Below are 14168 nucleotides of genomic sequence, written 5' to 3'. Positions count from 1 at the left end.
TATATGAGATAAAATTATACTCTATCATTTGCTCATATGATTGGAATGCTATTGTAGACTAGTTTATTTCTACATTGACGGTGTCATGTATCACGTGTCAAGGGAATTTTTCTCTCAACATAGTAGTATCTCTTAATTGTCAGGTTCACAATTTGCTTTTTAAGAAATATTTTATATAAATATACACACATAATTAAAAGAAGTCACTTATTCAGTGGGGTATGCTTTTTAGAATATGCACAATGACATGTGTTACTATTATACTTGCGTTGACATCTATACCTTATCTAAGTTTTGGACAAAAACATGGTAGATAGAATATACGTCGGATGATTTTGTTGTCGTGATATTAGTTAGTTCTATTTTTCGCTATGTTTTCATAAACCACATATGCATGCATCGTGCCTTTTTGAAATTCTGCTTAAATAGGGCATTTTTTAACATCTCACTAAGATATGAAAAAGAGAATGTGACATATTACCTATTTCAAATGACCCGGTGTTTACCATATTAGCCTTCGATTTCCTATCTTGACCTTGCTTGCCATACTTCTGATAAAGATCAACATGAAACTTAGAAGTTTGGCAAGTATTTGCCTAATACCCTCGTAGACCACATCAAAGACATGAATTGGATGAAGCATTATCTTGACTTGACTTTGATTGATGGTACATTAGCTTGACTTGATTACTTTTGGGATATTGATTCCTATTGTTCGTCTTCCTCGAATTTGTGCATATGGGTGTTGATGACGATGTTGTCGTCTAGAATAATTAATCTCGACATGCGTCAAATCCTTAAATTGTAGAGGAGCCACAAGTTGGCTAATTGGATGAAGTTTATTATTCTTGAGGAACACTTGGTGGTGTTTCTTAGCGACAAGAAGTTCAGATAAAAGTTCAACATAGGTTTTAAAACCACGATTACGATATTGTTCGGAAAGATTAAAATTTGAGGGATGAAAACTAGTTAACGTTTTGTTGATTAGATTTGCCTCTTGAACAAGGTTGTCATGACCACAAAATTTAAGTTTAGAAACGATACCAAATAGTGAGGAATTATATTCAACAACTGACTTGAAATCTTGAAAATGAAGTTGATTCCATTCATGTAAAGTGTTGGGGCGGAGAACAGTTCATTGATGATCAAAGCGGTCAAGTTTGATTTGCTTTCGGAGAGTTGATGGATTCTTGATGGAGAAGTATTGATTCTGAAGGCTTAGATCAAGGTGATGAAGGATCAAGATGAATGCTTCCGCTCCCTTCTTCCTAGCATTTCAGTTCTCAACATCATTAAAATTATCACTTACCTTATGAAGGAGATCTTTCGTCGTGAGATGGCCTTCAACATGAACCATCCAAGTCATATAATTGGACCCATCGAACGCAAATGGCGGGAATAAGCATTTCTCTATTTGAAGAGCTTGAGAAGCTATACTAATGGTAACAATAAGGTAGATTTGTCTAAGAGAATAATTAATTGCAATGGTAGACGTTGATCGTGCTAATAACGTGTTATAGAATAGACTGATTATAGACTATTACGCAAGATCAAAGAGCGATTAGATATTAATCCAGATCACTAATCGCATATCAATATAATTTCAAGATATAAGCTCATAGGCTATGCTCTTCTTGCTCTTCTATAGAATGCCAAAATGATTAAGACACATGAGTTTATAACCCACCAGGTGATGGGATGCATGCATACTATTGACATCACGACTAAGATAGGTATAAGTTTATAACATAACTCATTACATGCATGAGTTCATAACAAATGCAATAAATCAATATGCTAACATGATTCCACTCCTCCTCATTGATAGCCCGATGTGATCGAACCATCTCTCAAAACAAACTTGGAGAATGACACAATGTTAGGCCATGGCCATATTCCCATCCATGGACATTCCTTTATGTCCGTGAATGAAACTCGCGGCATGTGGGCATCAACCCATGCATGACCATCGTGTTTATGCTAGCTAATGCATGCCCATGATATCTCATGCATGGCATGGAATCCCATCAACCCACGCATGACCATCATGTTCCATGCATGCGTGACCATGATATCTCATGCATGCCATGTAATCCCATCATCTCATCTCTAGTTAATATGTAATTACACAAACAAAACACAATTCATAATTTGATTCCACTTCATTTATTTATTCATTTAATGACTTGAACGTACGAAAAGCCTGCGCAAGAAGAAGAAGAAGAAGAAGAAGCTCATCATCTTCTTTCTGCTTCTCCCATTTAGAAACAGCTTTTCTCCATCTCCATCTCCATCTCTGGCTGGTTTCACATACATATATTATCACAGTCATCTTGTCATGAATATCTTTTCAGTCTCAAGCATTGATTGCTTCCACTCTCAAGCATAAAAAATGTGTACATGAGCCATTTGACTTACGCCTGCAGAGAACGTCTTCAGTCTAAATGCTAGTATTACCCCCTCCCTAAAACAAAGCATTGCCAAGGCACATGATGGCTTCCGTTGAGAAGAAAGCCACAATCACATTCCCATCAACGAAGCCCAAGAATGCACAGAAATCAAATCTATATAATGCTTTTGCTGATATCAAATCGAATGCTGTAGGTAAATCGGGGTGATTTATCGTTCATTGGAGAATGTAGGCGGGATGGTTTACACTTTGATGGTACAATGAATGGACAAAAACTCAGTTTTTGCGTTTATAAAGCTTTTTGTCAAGTGGCATGTGTATGATATGGTATGCACTATTTCAGGTGGTATGAGTATTGCATGTCACCGATTGATCAACTCAATGTAATAATATGCTTGTTTGTTAGCTACTTTAGTAATTAGGCTTCTAAACACACAATGCAAGGGAAACCCCAACAAAAACCCTAAATTCTTGGTCTGTCTTGTTTTCTCTCATTGAACCATTGATGTTTTTGTGAATCCTTTCTCTTTTCAGGTTCCTTTGCTGTACTCATCTTCTTACAACATCGCTTTCCTTGGCTTGGATCAAAATCTGTAAGTTAAAAATAAATTCTACTTTCCTCTCTCTAGTCTTTCTGTCTCGGTAAAAAGTTGGAGATAGTGTAGAGAGATTTGAAGAAAAGAAGTAAACAGGGAAAGAAAGAGAATGAGACGGCCACTTGTCCTAATTCTCATTTAATCATGTTTTTGTCAATGTTGGTGCCATGCTTCCATTGACATTTGGATCATTCCCCCCCCCCCTTTGAATCGTATTATGGAACTCCAATTTTTCTCCCATATCAAAAACTAGGGAAATTTTTGCGGGGAAATATCTCTTTTGGCTTGTTTCTTAGTGTCATGCCATTCTGTTTATGGATCTGATTTCTTGCGAGGAAACAGATGCCAGAAGGATAAGCATATTGTGGAACCTAATTACTGTTGCCACGGAAGATGATTTCCTTGAGGTACCATCTTATGTATCACCTCCACTATTTAGTGTCCCATAAATTAAGATGTTAGGAGGATCTCTATTAATCACTAACACAATGATTGTATTCAATTCTATAGAATGCTCAAACCATTATAGCCATTCCACACTATATGATAAAGTGGCATGTCTCTACCGTTTTAGCATGGAGAGGCTCGTCGCTAAAGGAATTGGCAAGGTTCCTGAGGTTAAACAGTTCGACATGGACAAGGCAAAGCTAATGTATGTGCTACTTTTCTGATTAAAATGGGGATTTTTGAAGTTCCATCAAAGGCAAACATTATGTTACCTGGCATTTGTAGAACTAAGCATGAATGCTTGGATTATGGATATATTGGCGAATGATCGAAGGGAGAGAGTCTCTGTCATATCTGTGAGGACTTACAATGGTGACTTCACCACTGAGTGTGTGATCCAAGAAACCTATAATGATAATAATAGTAATAACTCCACAACTGGCAATCTGCGTTATATGATTTTTTCTTGTGGAGTACCGAAAACCCTAATAACTATAATTATAATCAGAGCAATGTGACCTTCTTCTTGTTGAAAGTGTTCTCTGATCTGCACTTGGTCATTCTAGGTAAGAAGAAGACAAAGCAATGAACGTATGATTCGAGTTGAATTGATATTGGCGTACATTGTAAAAAGGCATGATCCACTAAATTCTTTAAACACATCGGAAGTACTCAGGAACCTGTTTTGCATAACTAGAAAAGAATGGCACAGAACAACATCTCCTCGGCTTTTGCATCAACAGCTTTACAAAGCCATTCAATCTTTGTAGCAGTGTCTCCAACCCTTGCACATGAGATAATGAAATGAATGAGAACAAGAGCAGCAAATTACAAGAACAAGAATCCCCACCCTTCGAGGTGAAGAATGCATATGATCACCAGAAGTCGAGACAGTTGATTCGATGCGACTGTACCCCTCTGAGCTGAAAGTTAGGGTTTTCCGAGTTCAAATTGATTTAGATGCAACCAAAGAATAAAGGCATTAGAGCAATAATAGTTGTCCATGTAAAGGTGCCTAACCTCAGAAACCTTGCCTATTCCTTTAGCCACAAGACTGTCCATCCTAAGATACTAGGAACATGCCATTTTACCATATAACGTGGAAGGGATTCTATGGGATTCAATAGAATCATTGGTTTCATTTAGATAATTGGTTAATTACATCAAGATTTGGAGAGATCCACCTAACAGCTTATAAAGACACTAAACTGCAGGTTATAAGGTGATACTACAAGGAGATCATTTTCCGTGGCAACATCAGGCTCATCAGAAACTCAGGGAAATGTGTCCTGGCATCCTTATATGTCTTCATTCTTCCTAGAACGCTCAGCAGATCTGAAGTGTGTCCTTTCTGCATAACATTTATGAAAAACGAGTGACTATGATTGTAAACGTCAATGTTAATACGTAACTCAAATGACTATCTTCTTTGTTGCATTTAAAATCTGTCCTACTCAGAAAACCCTAACCTTCAAGCATTTGTACGCAATGAGAGAGAGAGAGAGAGAGAGAGAGAGAGAGCCATGGTGTAAATCACATGTCTATATTTCGTTAAGGATTTAGAAGGAGGTTATTGACCATCTCTGCTGGTAATACTTGGGTACATTCTGTTTGTCCTCCTGTTTGGTTTAGGTTGTGAGATCATGTCTTTACCGTATGTCTTCCACGATCATGTCTATTGAATATGTCTATTGCGTGAAACCCCTTTAATAATTGATGGAAAAGAGTGACTTGACTGTTTGAATGATTAGTGAAATAGAACAATATTAGAATCTACATTAAGCGATGATTAATTGATTAAATGTGGATGATTAGGGGGTTTGACAAGTTCTGGTATTTGTATACATCCTGCATGGATGAATGAGATGTAAGAAAACGAGAAAGAGAATGTTCTACTAAAAAAAAGAGAAAAAAAATGGAAAATAAGAAAACGAGTGCATCCCAGCCGTTGATAAAACAAAACATTTCAAGAAAAATAAAAGGACGGCATCCAGCCCATCGGAGCCGTGCGCCGTCGGATGGACGTCAGGATCCGACAACCCACGATTGCGTACACAAAACGCGAAACTGTCTTCTGCCCTTTTTCCGACAGAAGAACAGTAGAGACAAAGCATTTCGAACAGTGAATACATAGAGAGAGAGTCCCTACTTTTGAGGTGTAGGATGGATCCCCAAGGGATATATATATATGATAAAAAGAATACTGGATTGGCCAATGTGTGTAAGATTTTTCCAACACATTCCTCAATTAGTGGGGTTCTTCTCACACCAAGATCATCATTTGGGGTTTTAATTTTGCATCTACCCTATTGCTAGCCACCAATGGGATGTTAATCATGGCCAACAAACCATTCATTAATCTAACTCTAAAACTCTCATAAAGAACTTAGTTTAGAATCAAATGAAGCTACCCAATATACTTAACAATACACTTAAGAAAATAAACTCAACCAAATCACTAAACCACATGGCTATCTTTTCCTGTTTCACTTACATGTAAGTTGTCTCTTGTGCACCAACACAATTCTCAGGGTTGTTGGAAATGTATAACAAGTACTTATTTACATGGGAGACAATTGATTTGTATAGTTGTGGAGTATATAATAACATTCTAGACTTGGATCCTTTTGCACCCCTATAGGCCAAGTTACACAAGGATTGTTCAAGTCATTGCATAAAGCGATGCCAAATGATAACAACTAGTATTATGAGGAATGTATATCGTGATACAAGGAGAAATGGTTGCAATTCAACTAGACTAGAAAGCTTTCAAAAAGGGTTCATAACTTTGGATCACATATTGAGCCTTTGAGCCCTAAGTATTGAGGGCAAAGCCATTAGTAAGGGGATTTCCACAAATCCTTCAACAATGTGCCATGAGCTCAGCTCATACAACGATTGGAAACCCTCAAATGTCGTTATAAATATGCAATGGGGAATCTACCATTGTATGAATATGTATCATTAAAGGTACGGTCTCATGGTGGTCGAAGGATATGGGTTGGATGGAGAATTGGAGTAAAACAAGGATGCCCATTGTTACCTAGAGAGATGAGGTGTCACATTACACACAGAGATTTAGCAGTCCAAGAGCATGGCTAGAATGTATATCCATACAAATATCATATGTTGATGGTATTGTGTCGATGTCTAGCGTGTACATATATCCATTACTATATCTTGAGGATAGTATGTTGATCTGTGACACCCAGAAGGACTACAAAGATATCTAAATGCCTTAAAAGTATTTTGTATGGATAAAGTTTTTTTTGTAAACACAAATAAAACTAAAGTGATGGTATTTAATGCAACAGAAGCATGATTAACAATATCAAACCCATCATTCTTCTTGGGAGAGGAAAATGTGGCATACACACAATCCTAAAAGTACCAAGGAGTAGCAATCAAAAGGGGTTGGACTATCCTCACGAAGGGTTGCTTATGGTCAACCCCCTCGTGGATATGGAGTCATTTGTGCTCATGAAAGACAATATGCTCATTTACAATTCCAAGAGCCACAAACTCAATTGTGGCTATTCAATACACTTAATGGAGTAGAAACTTGGGGATAGAGTCTTAACAAGGAAAATAACTTAGAGAAAGATTTAGATAGACCTTTAGTCTCAATGATTGGTTGCATGAAAACAAACAAAGCATCAATCCCATGATATAATTCGATCACATATAGGGCTCCATTAATCATTGAGGCATGGGAGCTCCCTAGGTACTCAAGGTTGGCACTTATGTCATCAAAACAACTTACTGAACATGGAGATATTCATTGTTGATATGTTGAAACCCAATAATAGTTTGAGTCACATGGCATAAACATCAATGCATTGCCTACACTTGAGTATATCTTGGATTATCTCCATCTGAACATGACCAATGTGGAAAGAATAGAATGATTCGAACTGACATTTACCAAGTTGGAAAACAAAATAACATGGATTAGACCCACAATATCGCTTGGCAATAAGATGGCCCATTGTAAGACAAACTTTTACATGCATTAAAGGATTAGTGTGATAATGCAATTGCAAACCTCTTCACACCAATCAAAGATTGAAGTAGGTAGATATATTGCACAAATACCTCTAGAAGAAAGAATTTGCCAGTTGTGTCATCAAGGAGTGGAATCTAAAATACATTGTGTTTGTCATTGTGCTTTTTTTTATAAAATAAGGGGGAGATAACATTGCCTCTTTAAGCAAGGCTTTGGCCTACTATGTAGAGTAATGGAATATGAGGACCAACAATGCTTGAGCGTTTTCTTGCTAGAACTCAAGAGACACAGGGAGAAGTTCATAGAAAACAACATACCCACACAAGCTAATGAACAAAGAATAATCATAACTTTCTTTACCTATCGCTCTTACTCGTGCTACAAGTCAATCAAAGGCTACACAAATGGGATCCCAACCAAGAGATTTTGAACGGGTTACAACAAATCAAGCAATAATAATTCATTGTGTTTGTAGCCTTCGACCTCCTAACCACAATATCACCACCCTTGTCATCACTAAATAAAGGCCACTATCTCCCATCATCGTAGGTCCTTCCCTCACTTTTGGAACCTTTCGATTCTAGATTGATCTATGGTAGAGATCATCCAAACGCAAAAGATATAACATGTCTTACTTGAAAATCTTAAATATATAGATGACAAAAATCTTTAGTAGCATCTAATTATATTTCCATTTACTTTTTTTATTTAGTGACACTTTATTTTGGTTTGCTATTCTCAAAGATGAGACAACATTTTAAGATGTTACCTCTTGTTTGGTCTTACATGCCATCTTGCCCTCTTAAAAGAGTTTGATTTGTATCTTTCTTTGTTCTTCCTTGCTAAATGCAAAATGAGACTTACAGCAAAATACATAGGATTAGTGTCACATAAGGATTTTGCCAAATACTATGTTTTGTCAAAGGCAAATGATACCTCATTTGTGACATCGTGCGTTACTAAATCCACTAATGCCACTTCTCCAACCCTTGCATTCACAACTTTTCACAGAGTTGTTCCTTTCATGTCTATTTAGAGAATTTACTCACATGGTTCTCGTCTCCTTCAGAATCTCCAATTCTTGCATTCATAGCTCTTCAGGGAGTTGTTCCTTCCATGTCTTAAGTGCATGCATATACTCACATGCCTCCCATCTCCTTCTCTAACCCTTGCATTCACAACTCTTCGCGGAATTGTTCCTTCCATGTCTTAAATGCATGCATATACTCACACGCCTCCCACCTCCTTCTCTAACCCTTGCATTCACAGCTCTTCGCGGAGTTGTTCCTTCCATGTCTTAAATGCATGCATATACATACTCGCATGCTCCCCGTTTGTTTTCCCAACCCTTGCATTCACAACTCTTCACAGAGTTGTTTCTTGCATGTCTTAAGTGCATGCAAATACGCAAATGCTTCTTGTCTCCTTCTCTAACCCTTCTGTTCAAAGCGCTTCACAGAGTAGTTCCTTCCATGTCTATTCAAAGCTCCTTCAATCATTCCAAGGAAGAAGTGTTTTCTCTTTTCTCTCTTGCACTCAAGGAAAGCCTCTTGTTTTTGTTTTTATAAAACTAATACTCTTCACTAAATGAAAAGGCACACAAGCATAAGTTTGCATCTTAAACTGGTGCTTTTGCCTTTCTTAAAAAGGGAAGAATCCTAAAACAAGAACGAACGCTTAAAAAGGGAAGAAAACTAAAACGAGGGAGGAAATTAACGAATTACTGCTATAGATTCAATGTCTTCATTTATACATTTCTTCTTCTTCTTCTTCTTCTTCGAGGAAATTAACGAATTACTGCTATAGATTCAATGTCTTCATTTATACATTTCTTCGTCTTCTTCTTCTTCTTCGTTTGCTTCTGGTTACAACGATTAGGTCATTTTCTGCTTATCGATTATAACGATTAGGTTGTCTTTTTAAGTTTTCTGGTATCCCCGCCACTCCTAAACTTCATATTTTGTTTAATCTGATCGCAATAGAGGTGATCCTCGTTCCGTTTCCTCCAGATTTCAACAAACCTACTCTACAGCTGATAGTTCTTCATTCATTCTGCTTCAATGGCAGGGGGGATCCACATCGACTTCTGATTAGGATTTCCGTATCGCTCCATTGCTTCATCTAGCTTATTAATGCAGAACTGGTTATATTATGCAGTGAAGATCCATGGTTCATGAACGATCCAGACCCTCCGATGTACCTGTCTGCATTTCTCTAGGTTTCATCTTGATCGTCCTGAATGTTGTGCTTGTTGTACACAGCCGGTGCAGCTTGTTACTCCTGATTTTCATCGTCATCATATATATATATATATATATATATAGCCTTCCTATGAAGTGTTTGCAGATTTAACGTGAACATTCCTCATGACTACAAATGTTCTTTTGAAGAAGTTTCCTCTTCAACTTGATGCTCTCTTTGTTCAGTACAGGTCCAGGTTCCATTGGTTTACGTAAAATCGAGGAATGCTAATCTGTACTAACCTGGCTTTTCTTCTTTCTGCAGGTGAACATAACAAGACTTGATCCGGTCGACTTGTCTCTTTCACTATATGTTTCCTCATAAAAACACTCTTCAGTATGTGTCTGATATGCACCTGAGAGAGCCTAGTGTCGAAGAGATCATGTGTATCTATTAACCTAGTTCTTTTTAATTCTACAGGCGAATGATGAATGAAAGCATGGCGCGATGGATTTGGTGTACGCCTCAGCCTCCTCAATAAAACTCTGATTCCTCATTAACTTTCTGTCAAACGTTTCATGATCATATACAAATTCATACGCTTCTCTAGGTTAAACGTTTCATCATCCCCTCCTCATGTTGTGTTTCTCTGTTGTCTTTGAGCGTGCAACACTATGCCCCTTGCTTCCCTCTATAATTTCATGTGTTCTTCATTCATAAGCTTTCGTCCAACATTATGCCCCTACTTTCTCTCTATAATTTCATGTGTTCTTCATTCCTACCTTTCATGCAACGTTATGCCCTTCCTTTCCCTCTATAAGTTTATGTGCAGCTTGTTATGTAGATAGTCCTTCCTTTTTGGGGGAGTCGGCTGGCCGAAATCAGTTGAGGAGCCAACAGATCTGGCCGAAATCGGTTGGGAAGCCGACTCCGAAATGGTATTTCGGTCAAATGGGAGTCGGCCTAATAGAACTTCAAACAAACATATACATATATATGTATGTATGTATGTATGTATGTATGTATGTATATGAGATGGGCTAGTATATACATATAGTAAGAGTGGAACTAGCTGCGTTTACGTTTGTATGTGGGATAACTCGCTGAGAGTAAAAAGTGTGCGAAAAAGTGTGAAAGTATATTTAAGTGAAAAAGCGAGCGCGTGAGACATATTTGAATATATATTGCAAGGGAAGAGCGTGACAGAGAACGACTGAGAGTAAAAACACAGTAGTGGTTGTGCGGGTGCCATAGCTCAAAAGTTGAGCGTGAGAGGAAACAAAGGAAGAAGAGTGTAACAGAAAGAAAAGGAAAAGACAAGTCAAGAAGGCTTGAAGGCTTCGAAAGAGATAGACACCTGCGAGTTAGGGTTGGGTGCACTTGGTTGAATTTGTGGTTTTAGAGTGCAACCTTACCAAATCAGGTTCTATCATTCTGTGTTTTTATTTCGTTTATCTCATAGTGGAAATTTCTTATTCCCGTGGTTTTTCCCTGAAATCAAGGTTTTCCACGTAAATCGTGTGTTACTTGTTTTACTTTTGATTGTGTCTAAGTTTATTTGTAACTTCCGTATGAGTAGAAATCATAACACAGCTCATGGGAACGAAATGATGTTTCAATAGATGAGTAGAGACCCTGGGATTCTTTCCTCCTCCTCACCTTCCCAACCTCAGTTCAATAAGCGAGCGAGGCTGAATGTTCAAATTTTTACACCATCAGAAAACATTCAAATGAGAGAACTTAGTTCCATGAATAAAGGTCGCAGCAATGGCAGCATCGATCTTCTCTCGTACACCCCTATCCTTAAAGCAAGGAGACGGACAAACACTGACTTCTTACACCAAATAGAATGCGCGCTGTACAGATGGAGGAGGACATAGACGAAAAATTTATGAAGAATCCTAATATTCTTGGATGAAAACTTCCTAGCCTTAGTCCCCAGATTATTTCTTGTTTGAAATTATAAAACCAAATCAAGCAGAAAAAAAACCAACAGACCAATTTTATCGTTAATATGGATGTACCTGCACGTCCAGCTTTGAGAAAGATTGCTTTAGAATCTATGCATGAGAATACATGAAAATATGAAGATTGACCAGATTAAATTGTTGTTTATGTGAGGCTCAGGTTATCGTCAAGAAAAGAAAAAGATCGTGGGAGCAAAATTCTGTGTAAAAGGAGTAAATAGAAGGGAGATTTATCTCTCACAAGTGGCCCTGGCCTGGAGTAGAACTTTGTGCTTCACAGAGCCATAAATGAACAACGAATTCAATAGACGAAACTAAGAGATTGTATGAAATCAAACATTTGATAGGTTTGGGATTAATTAAACCCTAAACCCTAAACTAATCGATGGATTAAAAGTATGTTACTCCGTAGTCACATCTTGTCTTCAACCTCAACTAAATCATATCTTTAAAGTAGCTATGCTAATAAAAGCTATAAAAGCCCAAATGACAAATGCATAAGGCCATATTAAGGATGGTTTATCAATGAACATCAAGTTTTGAATATCAAACTTTGTTTATGAAAAGGCAACACCAATAAGACATCCAAATCAATAGAATGAAAATAACGACCTCAAGGTAATTAAACAATAACCTCAATAAATTAGTTCCTAGTATCTTTCCATTTATTTGCATTGCTAAACATTGCCACCAACAACAAGCCATACTTACAGAAGTAACTAAGAATCATAAGTGTGCATTTGCCTCATTCCTATTACTAGGTAGATCCATTCCAAGGGTGATATTTTAAACTTGCCATCACTTCTCTACAACACATGAAATGTTACATCCATCAATGCTAGATATTGGGCCCCCATATGCATTAACCATTCAATATTGCGTTATGGTCAATCTTAAATGCTTCTCACATGACGTTGATTTTTTTTCTTACATGCTTCCACTCAATTTGAGTCTTTGACATTTTTAATCCATTGTATTAAAATAGTTCTTCAAACTCACACTGAAACAACCTTAATTGATAGTTCAAAAGATTATGAGGTTGTACTTTATCCACACAAATACTACTTGTGTTGTCCAGAGGACAGAAATGTAAAATTAGGAAATTAGCAAACGCCGAGTTCGAGTATCACGGGCCACCGACGGCTCGGCTGTGTATTAGGGGAAAAGTTATTTAAACGAGGACCAGTACCTCAGAGAGGGAGAGAAGAAAACTATAGGCGGAAGCACTAGCTTAGTCCTTCGTAATTAGATAAACTCGTAAGGTCACCGGCCATAGGCTGTGTTCTGTAATCTTTTTTGTCATAGTAATATATCTGATTTGTGCCTATTTTTGCTGCATGAGTCTGTGCTTTGATCCATACCTATGAGTTTCACGCCGCCACGTCCATCAAGACCTCGCTAGTGTTTTCTCTCTGAGCCCTGTATCTCTCTCGATGCCTCTGTTACGAGCCTTCACGTACCACGCCCTTGAAGACCGATAGACACAGATCTATCAAAGGTGTTCACCCAAAGGAATGGGTAACAACTTGTACAAGCAAATGTTTTTGTATTTTCACGTTGTTCAAATTTCGGAGTTAGGGCTTGGAACATAGGGTGCATTGTGTACAATAAAAAATGCAAACCATTCTCCTTGCTACAAATTTATTCTACATGTGGTGTGATCATAATGAACACATACTGACAAATGTTTCTTGGGGCTATATCATTCAAGAACATGTTGCATCAACTCAATGCCAAATGTCCTACTCCATAACTAGGAGTCATGCTGGTACTTGGGGAATAAGTAGCTCCCAAGCATGAATAATCCTGTATTATAGTGATCCCTTCCTCCTGTATTCACACTCTCACAACTTGGCTATATGGACTACACACAAGAGCCACAATCAAGGAATCTTTCGTGGCAACCTAACACTAGTCAACCACTCATTCTAGATACTACATCATGATGACAATCCACATCATATACATATTTCAAGGAATCAGTTCTCCTTTCCAAGACTGCTTTGCGTGACGACCTTTGGCATAGCCGCATATTCCTTTCATATATTTGGGCCTCACCAAGCAAAGACCATCTTATGGAAAAGCAAAGACCGACTCAGGCACAAGAGAGTGTGAGTCGACGCTCTATTGTCAGTTAGCCAGAAGCGTCATCTACCTCACAATTACCCGACCCGACCTGAGTTACCTTGTTGGCCTCCTTAGTCGGTTCATGCAAACTCCGTGAGACATTCATCTTGACTGTGTTAAGCGAGTGGTAAGGTATGTGAATGGAACCATGGAGTTCGGCATCCGCTACAAATCAGACACACCAATACGACTCGAAGGGTACACAGATGCCGAATGGGCCAGCTACAAAGCCGACAGACGATCAACCTCAGGGTTCGTCTTCTCCCTCGAGATTGGAGCCATCTCCTAGAGCAGCAAAAAGCAACTGACAATCGCATTGTTGAGCACCGAAGCCGAATAGAGGGGCGCCGTCATCGCTGCATGTGAAGCCGTTTGGCTCAAGATAATCTTGAAGGATCTGGGTGTTCCCATCAAGGATCCAATTCTCCTCTATT

The 14168-nt window shown here is 38.1% G+C and overlaps 2 long non-coding RNA genes across 4 annotated transcripts in view; one reads left to right on the top strand and one right to left on the bottom strand.

The window, feature by feature from the left end:
• Window positions 1-14168, bottom strand: part of LOC147852560 (uncharacterized) — a 60030-nt gene that overhangs the window by 31197 nt on the left and 14665 nt on the right. The gene's annotated exons all lie outside the window — the stretch shown is intronic.
• On the top strand, window positions 2501-3144 carry LOC147852561 (uncharacterized). 2 transcript variants are annotated; one of them, XR_015531432.1, is made up of 3 exons: window positions 2501-2600; window positions 2945-3007; window positions 3088-3144. It is a non-coding gene; the product is annotated as an uncharacterized LOC147852561 (long non-coding RNA). The 2 variants fall into 2 exon arrangements; XR_015531431.1 differs by lacking the exon at window positions 2501-2600 and adding an exon at window positions 2652-2737.

Source organism: Azolla caroliniana, unplaced genomic scaffold (genome assembly GCF_043228905.1).
Source record: "Azolla caroliniana isolate FFs.n. ecotype wild unplaced genomic scaffold, voAzoCaro1.0.p SCAF_18, whole genome shotgun sequence".
In the NCBI taxonomy this organism is placed as follows: Eukaryota; Viridiplantae; Streptophyta; class Polypodiopsida; order Salviniales; family Salviniaceae; genus Azolla; species Azolla caroliniana.
The sequence above is the reverse complement of the archived record's forward strand: the minus strand, read 5'-3'. Positions and strand labels throughout refer to the sequence as shown.